Source organism: Apium graveolens, chromosome 7, assembly GCF_009905375.1.
Source record: "Apium graveolens cultivar Ventura chromosome 7, ASM990537v1, whole genome shotgun sequence".
Lineage (NCBI taxonomy): Eukaryota > Viridiplantae > Streptophyta > Magnoliopsida > Apiales > Apiaceae > Apium > Apium graveolens.
In genome coordinates, this window is record NC_133653.1 from 255045056 (window position 1) to 255063112 (window position 18057).

The window sequence follows — 18057 nt, forward strand, 5'->3', positions numbered from 1 at the left end:
AGAACTTGATGAATCAGAAATTGAAGAGCCAGTGACAGGTTCCGATGCTTCTTGAGAGTCTTGAGTTGTGGTAGGATCTCCAGCTTGCTCCCTCTGGACAGGTGCATTTTCCTTTGGAGTTGTTACCACAGTTTCAATGACATCATCACTTAACCCGTCAGAACTTACAGGATCAGAATTTAAGTCATCAGAATTTACAGAATCAGAATTTAAATCTTCATTTCCAAATCTCAGTTGATCATGATCATTGAAATCTTCAAGTCCAGTATTCTTCTTATCATCAAAAGATACATTGATAGATTTAATGACAACCCTTAATCTTAAATTGTAGACTCTGAAGACTTTTGTGGAAAGTGGATATCCAACAAAAATTCCTTCATCAGCTTTTAGATCAAATTATGTCAGCTGTTCAGGATGAGTCTTAAGAACAAAATACTTACATCCAAATACATGAATGTATTTCAGATTTGGCGTCTTTTTCTTCACCATCTTATATGGTGTTTTTCCATGCTTGTTTATGAGTGTAGCATTCTGTATAAAACAAGCAGTCTGCACAGTTTCAGCCCAAAAGTAGGTTGGTAGCTTTGCTTCATCAATCATAGTTCGTGCAGCTTCAATGAGAGACATGTTCTTTCTTTCTACAACTCCATTTTACTGTGGAGTTCCAGATGCAGAAAATTCCTGTTTGATTACATGCTCTTTGCAAAACTCTTCCATGATTGAATTCTTGAACTCAGTGTCATTATCACTTCTTATAATTTTAACAGAATATTTGACCAACTTACCCAACTGTCTGACATGATCAGTTAGAGTAGATGCAGTTTCATTCTTCTTGTGCAAGAAATACACCAAGTGTACCTTGTGAACTCATCCACTATAACCATATCATATTTCTTCTTTGCAAAAGACATGACATTGACTGGACCAAATAAATCAATATGCAGTAGGTGATAAGGCTCAAGAATTAAGGATTCAGTTTTGCTCCTGAAAAAAGATTTTCTTTGTTTTGCCTTTTGACATGAATCACAAAGGCCATCAGGAGCAAATACTGATTTTGGCAGTCCTCTCACAAGATCTTTCTTTACTAGCTCATTTATGTTGTTGAAATTTAAATGAGAGAGTATTTTATGCCAATTCCAGCTTTCTTCAATTGATACTCTACTCAATAGACAAATTGCAGAACCATCAGAACTTGTTGAAAGTTTGGCTTCATAAATGTTACCATGACTATAACCTTTCAAAACCACTTTGCCTGTAGAATTGCTTACAACTTTACAGTGTTCTTCAAAGAAATCCACATGATAACCTCCGTCAAAGATTTAACTCACACTTAGCAGATTGTGTTTATGTCCTGAGACCAGAGCTACTGTTTTAATGATGACATTCCCAAGATTTATATTGCCATATCCCAGAGTTTTTCCCATATTGCCATCTCCATAAGAAACTCCTGGGTCAGCATTCTCCACAAAGTCTGATAGCAGGGTTTTATTTTCAGTCTTATGTCCTGAACATCCACTGTCCTGCACTAGGATATTTTTCCTATTGTCCTGCAATCACAAAGACCACTAATGGTTAGTTTTAAGGATCCAGACTTGCTTGGATCCTTTGGCCTTTTTAAGTTTGTTAGCAATTGCAGCGGATTTAATTTCAGAGTTTGTGCTACCATTCTGTTTATCAGAGTTTATATCAGACTTTGCATCAGACTTTACACTAGAAGGAATGAAAGTAACTTTCTTCAAAAAAGGTTTTATTTAATAATAATTATAGTGCAAACTATGATAATCCTTACAAGTATAAATGGAATGCCATAAACTACCACAATGAAAACAAGGATTTTGTGGTTTAAATCTAACAGACTGACTCTTAACTCGTGAACTAGGAGGTAAAGAGTTTATATCTTTATTTTTCCTGCAAAAAGAAGCAAGATGGTTAGAGTTTCCACAGTTATAACATTTCTTTCTAGGAGCATTAGGAACATGCATATAATTATTGCTTTTGTTCACACCTTCCTTTCCATTCCTATTTTTCCTAGCTTCCTTTACCTTGTTGGCATTCCTAATCTCTTTTAGCTTATGCTTAAGCTGCTTCTTTGTCATTAAGCCTATGTTGACTTCAGCTGGTTTATCCTATTTTAATTTGTTAGAAGATGACCTATCTTTGACTTCTGTCACAGGCTCTTTCATCTTTTCAGAATCAGACTTTACAGTTTTTGCTACAAACTTAACAGGATTTACCTTTGGCGTAGCAGTCTGTTTAACAACAATTGGCTCAATTTGTTCAGTTCATTTCTCACTTTTATCATCTCCATAACCTAAGGCCTCTTTCCAGTTTCTACTACTTAATAAATTCTGAGTTGTTCTCTCAGAGTTAGTCCAAGTTCTGATAATCTCTCTTTCCTTTTCTAAGTCAGCTTTTAGAGATTCATTCAATTTTAACACTTCATCTCTAACATATAAAGCATCATCTTTTTCTTTCTTAGTTTGATGAAGAAAAACTAACTCCTTTTCTAAATAATCATTTCTCTTTTTATAAGCAAGATTTTCAGATGTTAATCTTTCATATGTTAAAGTCTGATCTCTATAACTAATGAACATGGTTTTAAGATACAATCTCAACTCAGTAATATCATCAGTATGAAAGGCATAAGTTGTTTGAGGTACCTTCAATTCAGCAGTTTCAGGGCTGCTGTCAGCATTTGCCATCAGGGCATAGTTCACCTCATGTTTAGAATATGAAGTGTCTTTCCAGTTTTTCTTCTTTGTGACAAGTGTCTTGCCTTTGTCACTTTTTCCTTTCTTGCAGTCAGGAGATATGTGGCCTCTTTCACCACAATTGTAGCATTTGACATTTGAGTTGTCTCCTCTGTCAGACTTTCCTTTACCTTTAGACTTTCTGAACCCTTTCTTATCAGAACTTCCACTTTTCCTGGAAAACTTCTTGCCTTTTCTGAATTTCCTGTAGGCTATCTTTGTGATACCCTTCACCATAAGAGCAAACAATTTCATCATCTCTCCATCAGCATCCATTTTAGGTAAACTTTCAGTTTCTGAATCATCATCATCAGAATATGATGACTCTGAATCAGACTTTATGATGAGAGCCTTTCCTTTGCCCCTCTTTGAGGCAACAACTTTAGGAGATTCCTCCTCAGCTTTAAGAGCAACTGTCCTTGACTTTCATTCATGCCTCTTGCTCCTTTGATCCATCTCAAGTTCATGAGTCTTGAGCATACCATAAATTTCATCAAGAGTAGTTTCAGTAAGGTCATAGTTGTCTCTTATGATAGTAGACTTCAAATCCCAATTTTCAGGAAGAGCTAAAAGGAAATTTTAGATTTCAATCTTCAAGATCATATTCCCTGTCCACCAGTGACAGATCATTCAAGAGTTTGACAAACCTGTCATATAAGCCAGTTAAAGACTCATCAGCTTTTGAGTCAAAGTGCTCATACTCTTGAGTGAGTATAGTCCTCCTGTTCTTCTTGATTGCATCAGTTCCCTGGCCATTTGTCTCCAAAGCATCCCATATCTCCTTTGCAGTTTTGCAATTAATTACCCTGTTTGCCATGACATTATCAATGGCACTATGCAGCAAATGCCTTACCCTTGCATCTTTGGCAATAGATGAGATATCTTCAGCTGTGTACTCACCTTTCTCCTTTGGTATGGTCTTTGCTGGTTGATCAACAACTACAAGAGAGAGCTTGGTAGGCTTATGTGGTCCTTCATTAATTATGTTAAGGTATTCTGGATCTGCAGCTTCCAGAAACATAGCCATCTTTACTTTCCATATGGGATACTCAGAAGGTCTCAGTATGGGAACCCTAATAGTCTCATATCGACTATGAGTTTGAGTCTTTTGAGTTTCTTCAGTCTTGGTGGGCTTGGTTGGAGTTTGTGCTTCTTCAGACATGATTGTATGGATCTTTACTGTATGTGTGTTAACAGATAAGCTCTGCTACCAATTGTTAGGTCACACAACACTGTAGAAGGGGGTTGAATACAGTGTTTTCACAATCAAATTGATTTAACACAAGTATGTAACGAAGATCAAGTATATTGAATAAACTCTGTTACAATAAGAACTGTTGTTCTCTCTCAGTGATGAACAAATATCACTAAGAGCTGCTAGATTATAATGTATAATCTTCTCGATAGTGATAACACGTATAGTGTAAACGCTAAGTCTGTGTTTATATAGTACACAGTTACAAGATAACTTCTAATTGATATGGAATATAATTTTGTCTCCTAAAATATATCAATCAGATATCTTCTACAAGTCTTCTAGTCCTCTAACTCTTTCCATACATATCTTCTTTTATTTTAGTCTCGATCTTCTACTGTAAATCAGCTTCCTTCCTTATATGAAAGTCTTCTCGCACTTAAGTTCTGATATGACCTTAAGTTCTGATATTAAGTTCTGACTTCCTATAAGTCGTGATATGTCCTATTTTTTAAGATCTGAAAACTAAACATGAATCATATTAGACATGAGATCTCAAATATTTCTAACATTATAACAATGAGACGGTTATAGTTAACTGTCACAAAACTTGAATGGTGCACGATTAAATATATTGATATTAATTTTGTGACGGTATATACATGTATTGTTACCTTACATAACCGTGTGAAATTGGTGTTTATTTGTATTCTCGAAGTTGAAACATAACCGTGTGATTTGGTGCTTATTTGTATTCTCGAAGTTAGATTCGAAACATATGGTCATTGAATTTTAGATTAGTAAACTGTGACCTTGTTCAGTGCTTTATTGTCGACATGAACATATTATGGATAAATAATTATCTTAACTCAACTTCGCTCTATTAGAAAGAAAAATGGCGATTTCAATGCCATTCCCACTCAAATCGGATCTAAACTTCTCTTATGTGAAATTTATCCGATCTCTTTGCTAATATCCATTATTATGTTCTATTACCAAATTGTTAGGTATTAATTGCGATTTATATAAACTTACGGTCCTTAAAGAACAAAATCTGACTGTATTACTTGTTTGTGATTATTTGTTTGCGATTGTGTACATTGACACTAAATATTTTACACAACAGTAATCCCTAAATCTTAAACCTTTTTCCTTGGGCTATCTATACGCCAATGAGTAACTTAAGAGAAAACAATGTTTTTTTTGCTCGCGCGGTCCGGTTTCTTAGCTAGTAAGGAGTACGAAGTTCGGATAATTTTTTATTTTTCTCTCTTGTAAGTTCAAAATTTAAAGACTTTGAGTAACTTGGAAGAAATATTATATCTTTCCCTGTTACCGGGATCATGTTGTAGTAAGGATTTCGGGGTTGAGATAATTTCTTTTTTGAGTTTCTCTACCTAATTCCAAATTTGAAATATTTGAGTAAATTATATTTTTTTTGTTTTTCTTGCCCCAGCCTGTATTAATAGGGAGCATGATGCTTGAGGCCTTTTGGTTTTCTCTCCTGATATCCAAAAGTTGAAAATCTTTGATTAACTTAGAAGAAATTTTTTGCTTTCATTCACTCAGGCCCGTAGACCTGTAATAGGAATGAGTCCGGAAAGGAGCCCGGAGCTAGGGTAATTTTTTTTGAGTTTCTCTCCTTATATCTAAAGTTCAAAAATTTTGAGTAATTTGAAAAAATTATTTTTTCTTGTCCGAGGTACGGGCTCCTGTAGTAATAAGGAACTGGGGACTAGGGTTTTTTTTTGATTTGCTTTTCACTCTTTATATCAAAATTTGAATAACTTTGAGTAAACTTAGGGGGGCTGTTGTAGTATGAAGCCCAGGACTAGAGGTTATTTTTGAATTAGTGCCTATGGCTCGGACATAAATCCTGTTTTTTTTGAAATATTGCCTGTTGCCCGGGCTTATGTTTTTTAATTTATAGCCTCTGTCTCTGGCTTATAGACTGGATTTTGTACTTGATTTTTTTTAAATATTTTCTGATTTTGTGCCTATGGCTCTGGCTTAAAGCCAGGTTTTTGTACTTTATTTTTTTTTCTAAGATTTTCTGAATTTGAGCCTGAGAAAATCATATATCCAGACAAAGAAGTTGTCTACGTGGTGAGGTATTGCTGTTCTCCAGAAGCACTACAAGAAAACAAGGCTAAATACAACCGCACAAATACAACTGACATCAAATTCAACCGTTTTCGGTTGAAATTAAGGGCGCGGCTAAATACAACCGCATGCGGTCGTATTTAAATACAGTCGTATTTACATGGTCGAATTTAGTACTAATTACAACTGAATAAATACAACCGTATATATATACAACCATATACGGTTGAGTTTAGGCGTGCTTCTAAATTCAACCGCATTCGGTCGAATTTAGCCTTATTAATTACAACCGGCTAAATATAACCGTATTTATATACAACTGTATACGGTTGAGTTTAGGCGTGCTCCTAAATTCAACCGCATTCGGTCGAATTTAGCCTTATCAAAAAATGGAGGGAATTTTCCCGCCAACGAATTTTGTATTAAATTTAACCGATTCGGTTGAATTATTTTTAAAAATGGCGGAAAATTTCTGGAAAAAAATATAGAATAAATTTACACGAAATTTATATTTTAGTTCTTGCAAAAAAATTATTATGGTAGTTAGATATTTATCGTTCAATTAATAATTATAGTTTGAGTTTCAATTTATTTTGTATTTGTTTTAAATTATAATCCAACCATACGGATATGAAAATTGTCAAAAAAAAAGTTTTATGAAAAATGTAAGTAATTTTAATATTTAAATTTTAACTATTTTGACATCCATACGGTTGGATCATTCACTATTATTTTTAAAAATATCGAAACATCAATATGGGATTAAACACTAGTTAGAAGTACTGGTCAAATTACTAGTTGACTGTTAAAAAAACAAACAGAATATATTTATTTTTTTTTGAAATTTCTGTCATATAACTAAAATATATTGATCTTGACATCCGTACGGTTGGATCATTCATTAATATTTTTAAAAATATCAAAACATTATGGGATTAAACACTAGTTAGAAGTACTGGTCAAACTACTCTTTGACTATTAAAAAGGCAAACGAAATATATTTAATTTTTTCTAAAATTTTTGTCATATAAATAAAATATACAGATCCTGACATCCGTACAGTTGGATCATTCATTAATATTTTTAAAAGTATTGAATCCTCAATATGGGATTAAACACTAGTTAAAAGTACTGGTCAAATTACTAGTTGACTGTTAAAAAACAGAACCAAATATATTTTTATTTTTCTAAATTTTTTGTCATGTCACTAATATAGAACTTGACATTCGTACGGTTGGATCATTCATTAATATTTTTAAAAATATCGAAACATCAATATGTGATTAAACACCAGTTAGAAGTACTGGTCAAACTATTCTTTGACTATTAAAAAGGCAAACCAAATATATTTATTTTTTTCTAAAATTTGTGTCATATCACTAAAATATACATATCATGACATCCGTACGGTTGGATCATTTATTAATATTTTTAAAAATATTGAATCATCAATATGGGATTAAACACTAGTTAAAAGTACTAGTCAAATTACTAGTTGACTCTTAAAAAAGAAAACCAAATATATTTAGTTTTTTCTAAATTTTTTGTCATATCACTAAAATATATAGATCTTGACATCCGTATGGTTGGATCATTCATTAATATTTTTAAAAATATCGAAACATCAATATGGGATTAAACACCAGTTAGAAGTACTAGTCAAACTACTCTTTGACTATTAACAAGGCAAACCAAATATATTTATTTTTTTCTAAATTTTTTGTCATATCACTAAAATATACAGATCTTGACATCCGTACGGTTGGATCATTCATTAATATTTTTAAAAATATCGAATCATCAATATGAGATTAACCACTAGTTAGAAGTACTGGTCAAATTACTAGTTGACTGTTAAAAAAGAAAACCAAATTTATTTATTTTTTTCTAAATTTTTTGTCATATCACTAAAATATATAGATCTTAACATCCGTATGGTTGGATCATTCATTAATATTTTTAAAAATATCGAACCATCAATATGGGATTAAATACCAGTTAGAAGTACTGGTCAAACTACTCTTTGACTTTTAAAAAGGCAAACCAAATATATTTATTTTTTTCTAAATTTTTTGTCATATCACGAAAATATACTGATTTTGACATCCGTACGGTTGGATCATTCATTAATATTTTTAAAAATATCGAAACATCAATATGGGATTAAACACTAGTTAGAAGTAATGGTCAAACTACTCTTTGACTCTTAAAAAGCAAACCAAATATATTTATTTTTTTCTAAATTTTTTGTCATGTCACTAAAATATATATATCTTGACATCCGTATGGCTAGATCATTCATTAATATTTTTAAAAATATCGAAACATCAATATGAGATTAAACACTAATTAGAAGTACTAGTCAAACGACTCTTTGATTTTTAAAAAGGCAAACAAAATATATTTATTTTTTTCTAAATTTTTTGTCAAATCACTTAAATATACTGATTTTGACATCCGTACGGTTGGATCATTCATTAATATTTTTAAAAATATCGAAACATCAATATGAGATTAAACACTAGTTAGAAGTACTGGTCAAACTACTCTTTGACTCTTAAAAAGCAAACAAAATATATTTATCTTTTTTCTAAATTTTTTGTCATGTCACTAAAATATATATATCTTGACATCCGTATGGTTGGATCATTCATTAATATTTTTAAAAATATCAAAACATCAATATGAGATTAAACACTAGTTAGAAGTACTAGTCAAACGACTCTTTGACTTTTAAAAAGGCAAACCAAATATATTTATTTTTTTCTAAATTTTTTGTCATATCCCTAAAATATACTGATTTTGACATCCGTACGGTTGGATCATTCATTAATATTTTTAAAAATATCGAAATATCAATATGAGATTAAACACTAGTTATGAATGATCCAACCTTACATATGTCAACATATATATATTTTAGTGATATGATAAAAAATTTAGAAAAAAAGAAATGTATTTGATTTCCTATTTTAATAATCTACCAGTAGTTTGACTAGTAATTCGTACGAGTGTTACTCTAATACCGATATTTTGATTTTTTAAAAAATGTTTATGAATGATCCAACCTCACAGATGTAAACATATATATATTTTAGTGATATGATAAATAATTTAGAAAAAAATAAATGTGTTTGATTTGCTATTTTAACAGTCAACCAGTAGTTTTACCGCATTTCTTACTAGTGTTTAGTCCCGGATTGATGTTTCAATTTTTTAAAAAATGTTTATAAATGATCCAAACTTACAGATGTCAATATCTATATATTTTTGTAATCTGATAAAATTTTTAAATAAAATAAATGTATTTTATTATTAGACCTCAATTAAATTAACAAATAAAGTATAATTAAACAAAATTCTAAATTTCACTACACCCTCATTTGAATGAAATTAATCATAAGATATATCAAAATCACAATTTCAAATTTTTTATTAAAATAATGAGTAGTTGAAATAAATTATAAAATTATAATATTTTAAGAAAAAGTTTAACAAATAACAATATTTTTTTATAAAAATTATTCAAATTTTAATTTTCATAACAGAAAATACGTAATGTGTGAACTGAATTTATAAATTAATACTCCTAAATTCAACTGACGGCGGTTGTATTTAGCTTTGCCACGTCAGCGATCCGCGTGATTTAGATCCAACGTGCCAAATTTAAGCAGCATAGTTAATCCAATGGTTGCTATCATATTTTAATAAAAAAGTAAAAAACAATATTTTATTTATCTTCTAACCCCCTGCCCCCATCACCTTCGCGGCTCCGCCCCTCACCCCTGCTCCCCTCTTCTCACTCCCCCCTCCTTCCCTCCCTCCCTCCCTCCCTATCTCTTCACTCACCTAAAAACCTCTTAAACCGAGGCAAAACTTACAGCCTTACAGCCTATCTCTATTTATACTTGATTTAGATGCTCTAACCACGCACACTATATAAACATCTACTCATCTACATGTAATTATATGCAAGTAGATAACAATAATAAAAAAAGAGAAGAAAAATGGGGTTGAAGTTTGAGAAGGAAGAGCAAAAAAAATTATAAGAAAGATATTAGTACAATACTGAAGATAAGTTTGTACAATTTTCCGAGCAAGAAAAAGGAGCCACTGGGAATGCTAACGCCACTGATGCCAAGCTTCGCGTCAATACCGTTCAAGTGGGAGGAGGCGTCGGGCAAGCCAAGAATCATTGTCGGGCAAGCCAAGAATCATTGATGCTGTTGCTACCAATGCAAGAAGTAGTGCAGTGCCCAACTCCCAGGCTGTAAGGTGTTTAGTCCCACCTCCCATGTTGATGAATATTGGTACTAGTAAAATTACCATTATGTACAAGGTTGTAGTTAAGGCTGTAAGGTATTAACTCTCCAAGGGGCTCAATTTCGAGGCGAATTGAAATTCGACCAGAATGGTTGCCGGATTTTTTGAAACTCATCGGAGAATTTTCCGGCGAGATTTTTTTTTTTTTTTTAAAACTGGTGCTCGTTAATTCGACCGCATTCGGTCGAATTTAGAATAATATTTTAAACCATATACGGTTGAATTTATATTTTAGGCAAACTTTTCAAAAAATTTCAAAAATTCAATTTTTTGGGAGGGATTTTCAAATTGAAATTAAAAAATCAAATTTAACTGAATACGGTTGTATTTAAACGGTTGTATTTAAGCGGTTGTATTTAGGCGGTTGTATTTAGACGGTCGTATTTAGTATAAATACAACCGCATTACTAAATATTACTCGAGCATTTACAACCGGTTAACTGGTTGTATTTAACTAAATACAACCGGATCCGGTTGTATTTAATTAAATATAACCGGTCAAAAACCGGTTGTATTTAGCGGTTTTTCTTGTAGTGAAGATTTGTAAAAATCTTTCCAGTAAACTAATGGAGAACATGTTTCTGAAATGTGAAGTCATGGCCAAGTCCATGAACATGTACATATTTTAGCATCTTGCAGTTGCGAGATTAGCACTTTAAAAATTCTGCCATGCTTTTATAATTCATTCTTCAGTATTTTTGCTTGTGATTGTTGTTGTGCTGAAAAATTGCATTTTCGAAATTGCATTTTCGAGTTTGTGTTGCAGGTTAACAAAATCCCTATAACCTTTCCCTGAATGGCCTTTGCTTGAAGAGTTATCAGATGGATTATTTGCGATATTTCAACTTGAGTGCTAGTTATCAGATGGATTATTGAAGTTCTTGAAAGTTTGAGTAGCTATCGTTCTCTTTTATTTTTTGGCATTTCATCTTCCCTGGATTTTGAATTTGAGGGCACTTAATGAAGCTTCAGAAAGGTTTACGGCTTCAGGTAAAATTCTTCAGCAGAAATTTAAAATTGTAGTCTGTCTGGAGTGAAGTTTTCAGCTCATATTCCTGGCCAAAATACTCCATCAGATAAGATAAATTTGCATAGATTCTTCCGGCGTGCGTGTTCCAGCTTTGACAAATATTAGAATGCTGCAGCAGTTTTGAATCAGGTCTGGTGTTCTGGATTCATTCTCGGTTCTGGAGCTCATAGCAGATAGTTGACGGTTCAAAATGAGCTGAGTTAGTCCTCTGATTTCCGAACTTTGGGATTACTTTGAAGTTGTTAAACAGCTTAACAATGCTATCAGAATCTTCAGGATTTTCAAAATAAGAAACTTTAGTTGTAGACCTCACCTAAGCAGACACAGTCTAAAGGTTCAATGTAGCCACACCGACAACTAACAGAACACCTTGTCAACTAGAGAGAGCAGATTGAGATCTCAGATTGTGGCAGCAGAAGAAAATCGTAATAGTTTAATTATGACTTTCAACTTCATAATATACAATTTTGAGCCGGCATTCCAGGTCAATTAAATTCATTTTATCTTTCGAGGCACAAATCCGTATTATTCCAATTTTTTTCAGCTCCTTGCATTTTACTTTGTTGTAGAAGATTAGGCTCATATTATTCATGCCATATAATACTCTATTGATTATTTGGCGTTGCCTGGTCATTCATGACAATTTTTAGGGATCAGCATGAAGCGCTTCAAGACTTGTCATGTTGCCAAGAAATCAGCATCTCACTGAAGGTTCTTGAAGCCGCCATCATTAAATAAACATTGATAATCCGCCGGCAATATCAGAAAGAATAAAGAAAGAACTGATCCTTGAAGTGATCAGTTCCGTTGCTACCCAAGGAGCTCAAGAAAAACATAAATCTGGACAGAAAACTTGTGTTTCAGCTGAGAGAGTTCTGATGCAGCTGATTGGCTGATTTAATATAGCCTAGTGAGTACTTGAGAGCAGCATGAATGAAACTTCGAAAAAGTCAGCATAGTTGATTTTATGGCAAAGCCTCGTCTTTGTGTTTATAAACGGGAAAATAAATTGACAAGTCATGAACTATTCCTTTTTTATTCGATAGGTCCTGAACAAAAAAATCCGCAAACTGGGTCTTTAAACGTTTTCAATCGTTTGAATCGAGTTCTTCCGTTAAGTAGAATCTGACAGACGTCAATCAAGCTGATGTGATGTGGCATTCCCTTGTAACATGCACCATCTGATTTGTACGGAAATTAAAAAAAATAAAATTAAACTGTAATTAAAGTTAAAAAACAAAGCACATGACTTTTAAACTGTGCTACACCAAAATATTTCTGAAAATAATCCCAGGAAAATTGTTGTAGTATTATATCTGGCATGAATATATGCATATAATAAAATTAAAGAACCTTCGGTTTGATATGAGAGGTATGTCACATCCGATCTGATCCGATTCAGAAAAAAACTCGAAAAGCCCGATTCGGAAAAAAGCCCGGCAACGTGCCTTATTTTTTCTTGAAAATCCGTCCCGACCCGAAATCTGAAAATCCGGATAAAAGTCTGGATTTAAAAAGGCTTGTATAGAAGTCCGGTTTGACCCGGATTAATAAAAATCCAATTTTTTTATTACTAGTTTGCAAGTCTCCAGTTTCTCAGTCCCCTTAGTAATGTTTCTAAGGCCAATAAGAGGATTGACAATTTTTTGTTATCCTTTATTTTTAATAAGCCGCCAACACAACAACAACATTAGTGAATTACAGTAGATTCAAAATTAAAAAACCTAATACAACGGGCTTTCCTGATATAAAGAATATTTGGAAATATATATTTCTTGATTTATCACAAAAAGAAAGTAACAATGGTTAGAGTTACGAGATATTATTTTTTCGGTATCTAAACTACTTATAAATCGAGGTACAAAATATAAAATAAAATAAAATATATAAATAAAAAAATCGAATATTTTGACATCTCGATTATATATTATTAAACTATTCGATTTTATACTGTGAATTGCATTAGTCGGTGTTTTTAGGGGTTTATCAAAATATTCGGTTAACAAATATACATAATATCATATTTTCAACAATATCTCGGTTCAGTTGCCGATTTCAAATAGTATAAGGGGTTGAGCAAATCCCTAATTACGGTCTCCGGTGTTAATTGGTCCGGAGATTTTAAGAATTAAGGAGGAAGACGGTTCTAACGGTATAGGTAAGTCACATGCGAAAAAAATCATTATTCTGCTTATTTTTATATACTTTAATATAACGGTGTATATGAGTTTATACTTTTAAAACACATACGCACAAGCTGGGTCTTTTAAGCAAACAACATATTCATTCTTTAAAATGAGCACTGTCATTGAAAGAATGTTAAAAATATCGGATTATAAGTCATCATTAACCAAAATACCCATTCTTAAATAAGATGGCTAATTTAACCCATTTAAATACCCTAATAGGAGATGCGTATTGCATACTAAGCATCATCCATCCCCTTTTCCTAAACTCTCGCTTCTTCTGCACTCCTTTTCATATCCACGTACCATCATCAAACCTCAGCCTTCCTTTATATAAACATATTATAACGCGAACATTCAATCTAATAATCAAATAATCTGAAGGTGTATATAATAGTTTGAGCACAGAGAGATTTGAGTACATCCAATGTTTTATCTGTTTGTGAGCTGTAGCTGGTGAGGTATGTGGATCAAGTAAGTCGGAAATACGCATATGGCATATGGCATCTGGGTGAGGTATGTGGATCAAGTAAGTCGGAAATACGCATATGGCATCTGGGTGTTTGAGCAGTACGCATTCTTCACTTGGGTATTCTTCAAGATACCCCATATCTACTTGGGTATTAGTAGGTGATTTTTTTTTAAACAATACCCTAATTATAAATGCGTAACAAACTATACGCCGAACACAAATGTGTATTATGTAGTACCCCAATGATGAATGCGTCTTCCATCCGGTATTTACAACCATGTCATTCAGAAATCGTAATTTTTCTACAATCCTTTCGAAAAGTCGGTACTTTTAACCATCACCCTCATGTATTTACCGGGTAGGATTGATTAATTGATTTACGTGCGGTTAATATTTTATTGATACCATAAAAATATCTATTTTGTGAGTATTGAGATCGCAGTGTGTTAAAAAATGGACACTTCCCTTTTGTATTCTAGGAATCTGGGTTCACCCAGTTTCACATACTTCTCCAATGATTTTCTTCAGTAAACAGGTGAGGACATCCGATCTTAGCTAATTAATTCTCCTATTTTCGGCGTTGTTGATTTTTTTATGATTAAATTTGTTGGATTATTAATTATTTGACCATCTGTTACTCAACCTGGGAAAGAATTCATCATTTTCTAGCTCATTACTTTCTTACAGACAATTTTGGTTAGGTTTCTTGTTAACGGCAATACCTTAATGTCACAAATTCTTTTTGTGATGTTTCTATAGAGGGGTTGCATGGTTGTAAGTTGTAACTAGCTACTTTGAAAATATCGAATCTTTTCATGTCTGCGGTGGACTATGAACCAGAGTCAGAGACTATACTATCAAAGTTAAGAACCCTTGAGGTATTGCTGAACATGAGCAAAGGATTACTATGAAGATCACGGTGGTACCACTACCCGAGAAATTACATTAAGAATGGAGGTTATTATCTCAATTGCTTCTTTCTCTCCATATGAGTATTTTTTCTGCTTTATAACTAATGTTTCCTTTTGAATTTTAGAGTTCTAATCTCTTATATCTTTAATTGATTAGACCAGCTTAGATGTGGATTTCCAAGGCTTCTCTGCATGACAGATTTGGTCTGTCAATCATTGACAGAAACTTCTTTTTGAGTTGCATAAGAAGCATTTCAGGTGAGCTACCTCTGGCAATTCAAATAATTGGCATCTGAATAAAAATAATTTGGTTGAAAATAAGTGATTGGTTTATAAAGCCAACATATTATGTGCAATAAAAAGACCAGAATATAGACTCCACAAATCATGATTGATCGAAATCTGTGAATACGAGATTCCAAAGTTCATAAAATCATAAAACAGAACATAAAACCATTCATTTTTCTTACAAAGTACCAAATACGATAATGAGATTCAAGGCTATGCCATTAACATGTCTTCAGTTTAGAGAAAATTAAAAGAAGGGAGCCCTTTGAGGGGTTCCTTTCCTTTTGTTCCTTTTCCCTTCCTTAACTTCACCGTTGACAATTAGGTAGCTGGCGAAAGCTGCATTTTCAGCATCATTTGCGGCTCCTCTTTTTTTAACTGCTAGAAATGGGGGATCTGAGCTTTTTGCCTTTCTTGAAAATGCCTTTACCTGAACAAGGTGGTTTTGTTTTTAAATGAGCAATTACATGAATATATATGGATGCGTAGAAAAATGCTTTTGAGGCAAAAATGAACACTTGGTTGTGCATATTTGTATATGTGACTTACCTTGCATTCGAGACTGCAGTATCGATGAAGAGATGGGTCACTGAGGATCCTTCTACAAGAGTCACATGCATGTTCTTCATCTGCCCTGGAACCGGACTCTTTATGTGGCATAGGCTTTAAAGAGAAAACCCACAGTTTGTTGCATTTGAATGGCTGTTATCACCACCACACATAAAACCCAATGTCACGAGTAACTTCACCAAATATGTTTCATTTTTGACAAATTATATTTACTCTAGTGCAGATCAGTAAATGTCTTTGTATATCCGGCTACTTCACTGTGCTATTGTTACCAAATGCAGCTTGAGATGCAATGTGTTGGTGTTGTATATATAGGAAAGAATTCATTTTGAGAAAAAGGTTCCTGTGGTAGATCAAGGAATTTCTGAGGTTGTAATTGATTTGGGTGTACATTGCATGTATAAGTGATAAAAGAGATAACAAAAAGTTACATATGCGGTATCATATAGCGCTATTGTTTGTAGAATATTACTCCTGACTTGAATGTACATAATTCGATCTTAGATATGCATAATTCGAATTGGCAGCTATTTGGTTCACTAGAGTTTGATTGTGGGAATGGTTTAGGAGCAATCCAGGAAAAAGTGAGTGGACAATATTGCAGTTACAGTGTAGGATTTACTTGTTTTCTCTATGTCAACGATACGTATTCATACATGCGACATAAGAGAAACAAGACTAGACGGAAATAACGCATTTACCAAGCATAAAATTCAAAGAATAAATGTATCAAGTCCTATGTGAAGGGAGTATACTTGTGTCTTTCACATCATATGTAGCCTTGTAGGGATAAACCTTCATCGATCAGCTCTCATATATATATATGTATATATGTATATATATATTTCCCTTTATATAACAGCTTAATTCGTAGTTTTATGGCGATTTTTTTTATGATGCTACTTATTCCGGGGAATTTTTTTACTGTTCACATAATACTTCATGAATTTTCTTACTGATAATACTTTTCACAGTAGCAATATAAAATATAGGGAACATTCCAGGATTGTTTCCCACAGTTCACTTATTTCTTTTAGATAATAACATTTCTATTCCCCTAATAGCTACTCATATTGTCCTTGTATTAAATAGGCTCAATTTATGCTTGGTTGAAACTTTTGTTAAATTTCATGTAGTTCTTAGAAATGGTTCAATTATGCTGAATCCTGCCTAGATATTTGGATCATTATGTTCAAACGTGTTGTGAAATCGTATTATACTTAATTGTTTAACATTTGTTTACTCGCTGGACATATTTTATATGTCCTTTAGAATAGAGTTTTGTACAATATCAAAAAACAAAAAGAGAAAGTGGTGTCTAAACATTTATCCTGTTTCACCTTGAACATACTAGATACGAGTTCCCATATTTCCCTGAAGCGTAGAAGATATTAATGAACTTAAAAATTTACTTAGCAAAAGTATAATTTGATCACATACCTGAATCTTGGAGCAATCTATATAATTTCCCATGTCACGAACGGGGACAACATCCTTGTAGACATGTCGGTAAAGCTTTAATATATTGTGTCCATTATGTGAACCTGATGCGATACAGTATTGACAGAGTGCTAAATTACAATTAATGCAGTATCTGTTCCGATCATTTTTGCAAAGGTCGTGAACTGAACAAAGATCAAAGAAAGTTTTACTCAGAAACAAATCAAGCCAAGCTGGCTTGCCCTGGAATATGTGCTCCTCCTGAAAAGGAGTTTTTGTCAGGTAAGGCTGCATTCTAATTAATTAGATAACCAAATTACTGTACATGGCATAAAAATTTACTAGGTAAAGCATAATAACATGAGTTGAGAACATTATATTTTTCCGGTTCTGAATAGAGATTATCGTGGAAATCTAATGAATCTTCTAACAGTAGACTATATATTATATATCAAATTAGTGGAGCGACAGGGAAAGAGGAGCAAGAGTTTATTCAAAAGCACACTATAAAATAAAACTAATGAATATGTAACAGACATATGTCATGGAGTACTATTTTACAGGGCATATCAACTACTAATTTACCAAACAAGCTACTGGTCCTCTATTGTTTACTTTTACTCCCAGTGACTGACTATGTTTTTCCGTTATGGTCCTAATTAGCCTTGATACTGCACCGATTCAAAAATATAAATTAAGATAAATATTAGTACATCAGTCAAAAATGAATTTTAAGTAATCCTGGACAAATCATTTCGAAACTTCAATGAAGCACCAATTACTATTACT

At 32.9% G+C, this 18057-nt stretch overlaps 1 long non-coding RNA gene across 1 annotated transcript; it reads left to right on the forward strand.

Annotated features, from left to right (window-relative positions):
• The first annotated feature begins 13921 nt into the window (after nt 1-13921).
• LOC141675053 (uncharacterized) lies at nt 13922-16299 on the forward strand. Its single transcript, XR_012555875.1, has 3 exons — nt 13922-15016; nt 15128-15228; nt 15584-16299. It is a non-coding gene; the product is annotated as an uncharacterized LOC141675053 (long non-coding RNA).
• The last annotated feature ends 1758 nt before the right edge of the window (nt 16300-18057 follow it).